Below are 5743 nucleotides of genomic sequence, written 5' to 3'. Positions count from 1 at the left end.
CTTAGATTTGGCCAAGAGTTCTTAGCACAATCCAAAAAGAAAAAAAAAATGATAAGTTGGAACTCAGCAAACTCACTTTGTCTCTATAAGGGCACAATTAAGAGGGTGAAAAGACAAGCCACGTAGGGAGAAAATATTTATAAATCAAATATCCAGCAAAGATTAGTAACTAGAATATATAAAGTACTCTCAGAATTCAACAATAAGAAGACTAGTATCTAGCATATATAAAGAAAAGAACTCTCAGAATTCAATGATAATAAACAAACAACCCAACAAAGAAACAAGAAGATCTGAACAGACACTTAACCAAAGAGGATCTCCAGATGGCAAAATAACACATAAAAAGATGCTCAACATCATTCGTTGTTAGAGAAATCCAAATTAAAACCACAATGAGATACCACTACACACCTATTAAAATGGCTGTCCTAAAAAATCTGGGCGATACCAATCACTGGGAGACGAGGAGCAAGTGGAGCTCTGATATTGTGGTGGGAACACAGAATGGTTCAGATTCTCTGAAAACAGCCTGGCAGTTTCTTATGCAGTCAAACATACAATCACCATATGACCCAACAATCCCACCTGTAGTAATTAATCCTAGAGGAAAGCAAACTTCAGTCACATGAAAATCTGTACACGAGCATTGAAATCTATGCTCATCTTAATTTCCACCATGATCTTATCAAGAAGGAACAGCTTTGACTCATGAGAACTTCTAGGCCTTTGTGCAATGTTTACAACAGAGACAAGCCTGGACTATCTCCAAGGAGAAGGGCTTTGGGGGCGGAAGACAAGGGAGCAGCTAGAGCCTGACCCAGCGAGACAGGAGGTTCTTGAGACTAGGGGTACAGAAAGCTGCAGATTCGCGAGCTGTTGCCTGCACCTGTAAAATTGTGTGAGGGCGGCCCGTGAAGGCCGCAGATGGAGCGGCCAGCCTGGGAGCAGGGTGCGGCCTCCCTCAGGGAGGGAGTAGCATCCTGGGGAAGAACAGGAGGAGGAATGCTTTCCAGACAGGCAGAGAAGTTTAGTCAGATTTTAATCTATTTTATAAAGAAAGGTGACATTTCTTGTTCCTTCATGGCATGGAGCAAATTCCTGCTGACTGCACAGGGTGTTCGTCGGAACCCCAGAGATCGGACGGAGGTCTCCCGGGGAACACCACTTATGGAGCTTGTGGGAGACGAAAGGAGCGGCCAGACGGCCAGAAGGGAGAGCTTGATGCCGCAGAAGCAATGGCAATGTCACCAAGCAGGGAGTCCTCAAGAGTTCAGTTCCAGCAGGGAGTTCCAGTAGGATGAGGACTGAAAAGCTACCATTAGATTTGGCAACATGGTGGCTCAATGACGTGATGGGGCAGGAGCCAGATTTGAGGAGCCCATGGGGCATGAGGTTGTATGTCCCCTCACAGCCCTGAACCATCAGCTCCATTGGCCGAGTGGCCAGGTGCTTCCAGGGCAGGGCCAGGTACCCATCCTGGTCCCATCAGTGGCAAGAGAGAGCAGAGAGAGCTCAACCCAGTGGCCCTCCCTGACTGAGAGAAACTCCCAGGAGGAGACGTCCAGCTGCCTCGGGTAGTGGTGTCACCTTCATAGAAGACCAGCCCCATTGCTATAAAACGAAGAGGCAGGTTTATACAGAGAAATGGCAAATCTCCTAAGAAACGTGAACCCTGTGAAGATTCATTCAAATTCCCCAGTCCCGTCTCACTGGTTCGCTGAAGGGGTAGAGAAAGAGGTGAAGGATCTGGCCCTTTTGCAGCAATTTCAATGTCTGTTTCGAGGGCTCGATACGCCTGCACTGTCCTGCATGTTGACACACAGCCTCCCGTTTCACCCTGCAACAGCACATGGGAGAGATGTGCCTATGCTGCATGAGGGGAGGGAGAGGCTGGCTTGCCCAAGGTCACAGAGTGAAGGAAGTAGAGCTGGAATTTGTGCCTCTGGTTACCTCCAGTCCAACTTCATGGCTCTTTCCGCTAAATCAGTGTCATTAGGAGGAGTTCAAAGAAGATTCCCAGCTCCCTCCTTATATGAAAAGTGAAGAAATTTTTCTGGGACTCAGGCCTTTGGCAGAAGAATTACCCCGTTACGTCCACGTCCCACATCCTGCGGGCCGGAGCTGAGCCGTGCAGGACCAAAGCCCAGGCCGTGCCCTCCTCTTCTCTGAGGACTCATCTGAGACGATCTCTGCCTGGACAACGCAGGCTGCGTATCTCCACAGCGTGGTCCTCCATGTTCTGACAAGACTCATCGTGAGACCAGTGTGAGCTCACTGCCTGGGCTGGGCAGCAGAATTCCATGGAATAGGAAGCCTGGGCCAGCGCGGAGGATGTACGGAATGAGTGGCACGAGCCTCTCAGAGCCATCCACCCACACTGAGGAGACATGGAAGTATCCTGGGGTGACAGCTTATTATGGCAGAGGAGGGCCTCCCAGAAAGCATCCACTTGGGACGTGGGTGTGAGAGGAGTCAGGAGGCCTCCTCCCATTCATAATGCTTTTGTCTCAGGTTCTGGAAACTGTGTGAGCTAAGCCTCCGGTCCTGTGACACTCTGAGGGATGTGCCCAGCCTTCTCTGTGGCATTGTCCCGCCCTGGCCCTCCCATGGCAGAGGCCCGGTGGAGAACGAAAGATACCCGTTGCCAAGCAGCAGACCCTATAACATCACAGCTAGGAGAGACCTACCTGACTTGGGAGAGCAGATTTTAAAATTGGACAGCCTCGATTCAAAGTCCAGCTCTACCACTGTAGCAGGCGTGTGGCTCAGGGAAGCTTAACTCACTTGCCTTGGCCTTTGTGTCTTCATCCATGAAACAGGGATAATAGTGCCTACTCTGTGCTTTCGGGAGATAAGACACATCAGGTGGTTAGCACAGCAGCTGGTATATAGCACACATTCAGCAAATGCTAGCTCTTACCATCATTATCCTCATCATTATCATCACAGACAGCACTCCATATGCATCTCCCAATGTCCCCCCAAGTGCTTCAGGACACTGGCTAAGCAATTACGGGAAACAATAGCCCTTGGGAACCGAACCAAACTCCAGAGGCAGCAGGATGGGCGGCTGGGCTGTGACCAGCTCTGCCTCTGAAGACTTAGCCTCTGCCCCACACCCAACACACTCGCGTGCCCTCCCCTCCTTCCCCAGGGGGTAAACTCAGCAGTCAGTGGACTTGACAAAGCCAGAGAGTCTGAGTGGTACCTGGAGATGCCTGGGATCCGGGGACCCGAGGATGGTGTCACCAGCAACCCCCACTAGCCTCCACCAATACAGACACGCACATCTTTCTGGAAATTCTGGACCGATTTGGGAAGTCCCATCACCCTATTCCACGCTTCTTATGGCTTCTATAAATGTCCGGTGTCTAAGGAAAGTGTTTTTCTTTTCCTATTAAGATACTGCTTTTTCTCGAGCTTATCTCTCCCACACACACCCCTGCACCCCTCCAGGTTACTTCTGCCCTAGGAAGCCAGACACAGAGAAGGGTCTGAAAAATAATGTGGCAGGAAGCCTCCTCGCTGACGTTGAGATAGATGAGAAATAAGTTTTGGGTTGAACCACTGAAGTTGTGGGAAACTGTGGGCTCTTATTGGGGTCACTGTGTTCTCCCTACTTGCTAATATGCTAAGCCTGCCACCTGCCCCTCCCCCACACCTTTTTGTTGGGATGAAACCAGAAAAGAACTGAAGGTGGGACTTCTCCCCTTCCCACTGACATGAGAGTGTAAAGGAACCAAATCTGAGGTGTCCGAAGGCCAGGCCCACAGACGCAGGCCTGGAGACTTCTGTGATCATGGCCAGAAGCAAGGGTGTGCCCAGTGACGCTGGTCGTGTATCCATGGGGTCACAGTGATGGAGGTCAATATATTCAAGGTAGGAAAGTAACTGCAGAGCAAGAAGGGATAGATCTTTCAGAAACCGATGGGACCACCAATCCAATTCTGTTGGAAATGCTTGAGGAAGCTTCTTACAACCAGGCCTTTCTCTGAGCTTGCAAAGGCAGAGGTAGAGAAAGAGGAAGAAGGGAAAAGGAGAAAAGACAAGCACTGGATTGTCCTTCACCCATCCTTGTCTGGTTTTGTTTGTTTGGTTGTTTGATTTGGTTTGGCTTGGTTTGGTGAATTTTTACTTACTCTTTAAGATTCCTTTCAAGCCTCCCGTCCTCTGTGAAGCCCTCCCTGACCTCTCCAGGTGCGACTGGTAGCTTCCATGCATGCTGTCCCTACTCGTCATAGCTTCCGTCACACTGGGTCACAATCATGAGTTCCTGAGGACACTGTCATGGTCTTTGTGCCCCTGAGCCTGTCATAATACGTGATACAGAGTAGGCACTGATATGGCAGGTGGGGGGCTGGCTGGTGAGCTAAATAAACACTCAGACCCCACAGCTGAGGAACCAAACGTAAGAACCCCAACAGAGGCTGTCTGGACACCGGGGTGGGCAAGGTATCAGTAGAACAACAAATCACAAATTTTTCAGGTCACACAACTTTTATTGCTAAAGACCATTGCCGGGGCTGCCATAGACATGAACATTGCCGTCCCCCACCCCCAGCCCTGATAACAGGCAACCAGCCCCCTTGGCTCCTGTCCAGACTTGCTGCCTGCCTGAGCTGGGCTGGGCTGACCCGCACGGACCCTGCCTCTGAGAGTCATAGCACCGTGAGGCAGGCCCCAGGAAGGTGAGGAGAATGGGACTGGGCAAGAACAGGTAGCCCAGAGGAGCGGCTGGGGAAGGCCCAGGCCTCTGGCTGGCATGGAAACCAGGCACACTGATGGCTCACGGGAGCAGGGTATCTCAGATCCTTCAACACGGCTGTTTGGAGGGCCTGGAGACAGTGTTGACTCTCTCTCCACGGCAGCGTTCAGGTCAATGCCCGGTTTCTGAAACAACTGAGAATTTGAAAGGCAGAGAAGCGGAGAAGAAACTGCAAAAGGCCCAGGAGGGCACTGGACAGGGGGCCCTGTCCACCTGGACTCTCTTAGGCTCTGACGCCCACGGAGAAGCAGCAGCCATTTCTTCACGCCCTGATGTGGCCTTCAGATGCAGCGACACGTGTGGCTCTCTGTGAGGGATTTGCTTGCCAGCCCGCATGAGGACTCCTTACCGAGTACCCCAAAGCGGCTCCTTCCATCCGGTCCCTTGAGGTCAGGAACATTCAGCAGGACTCTGGAATGGCACAACTCCCAGAAGTCCCTTGGAGTCTTTGGGGTGATGGATGCTAGGGCTTCCAGCGCCTGGAATTTTTGGAGAATCTTTATAAAATGCATCTGCTTCCATTTCTTGAATATAAAAATAAAATAAAAATCTGCCCCAGTGCCTCTGAGCCTGGACCGCCGCATGCAGCCAGCCCTCCACATCTGGGCACCAGCACGAGGTCTGAGAAAGAGCAGGAAGCTCGTGATGCCAAAGGGGGCACTTCCCACCAGGGCCAGCCCAGGCCCTCTGCCACCCGGGTGTCCCCGGGGCTGCCGGTGACCACGCAGTCTGGGCTCGTCTCCAAGTCACGGTCAGAGGAGCAAGAATGCCTAATATGGACTTCCAGGCCCTTCTCTGGGGCTCTGTTTGGGCTTTACCACCTCTGTCCATTATGGCTACCCCTGCAGGAACCTCCACACAGCCCAAACCATTAACTCCAGGTGCTTTCCAACCTGGGCTTTGCAAAGAGCTGACAGCTCTTCTGGTTTCTGAAGACCTTAGGAGAGTAACAACATCTACACGCGTGCACACGTG

The sequence above is a fragment of the Enhydra lutris genome, unplaced genomic scaffold (genome assembly GCF_002288905.1).
Source record: "Enhydra lutris kenyoni isolate GAN:26980312 unplaced genomic scaffold, ASM228890v2 scaffoldscaffold34, whole genome shotgun sequence".
Lineage (NCBI taxonomy): Eukaryota > Metazoa > Chordata > Mammalia > Carnivora > Mustelidae > Enhydra > Enhydra lutris.
The sequence above is the reverse complement of the archived record's forward strand: the minus strand, read 5'-3'. Positions refer to the sequence as shown.